Here is a 531-nt window from a genome sequence, read left to right as displayed (position 1 = left end):
TGTCAATGAATTTGTTTCTCTAGTCAACCCAGTCTAACATAGCATGCCTGGCCACAGGACTAACTTCTAGAAAGAGATTTGCACAGAAGGAGACTAAAGAGATGAGGAGTTGAGGAGTTTGGCCAGCACAGAGCCTCTGAAACCCATCAGAGATGGCTGGTCCCTGTAGAATGAACCCTCTGGAGTCCCTGGGTGGTGTAAATAGCTAACACGCTTGTCTGCTAACTCAAAGGTTGGAGGATGGCGTCCACCCAGCGACACCTTGCAGTCTTCCCAGAGACACCCAGTCTTCCAAGGTCCTCTGCGGCACAGTTCCACTCGGACCCACGCAGGGAGGCCATGAGTCAAAGTCAGAATCAATTCAATGGCAACCCGTTCCTGGGGGGACGTGAACACTGGCAATCCCAGCCCCGTAAGGTCTCCTCCCATCTTCTGCCAGTAAGTCATTCGAAGATTCAAAAGCACTGTGCTCACCGTCTCCTTGGGAAAGAGAGAGCAAGTCTTTCTTCCTCTGTGCTTTACTTGATTAGG

Source organism: Echinops telfairi, unplaced genomic scaffold (genome assembly GCF_000313985.2).
Source record: "Echinops telfairi isolate 266 unplaced genomic scaffold, ASM31398v2 ScPeMD7_7469;HRSCAF=8507_0, whole genome shotgun sequence".
Classification (NCBI taxonomy): Eukaryota; Metazoa; Chordata; class Mammalia; order Afrosoricida; family Tenrecidae; genus Echinops; species Echinops telfairi.
This window is presented reverse-complemented; position numbering follows the sequence as displayed.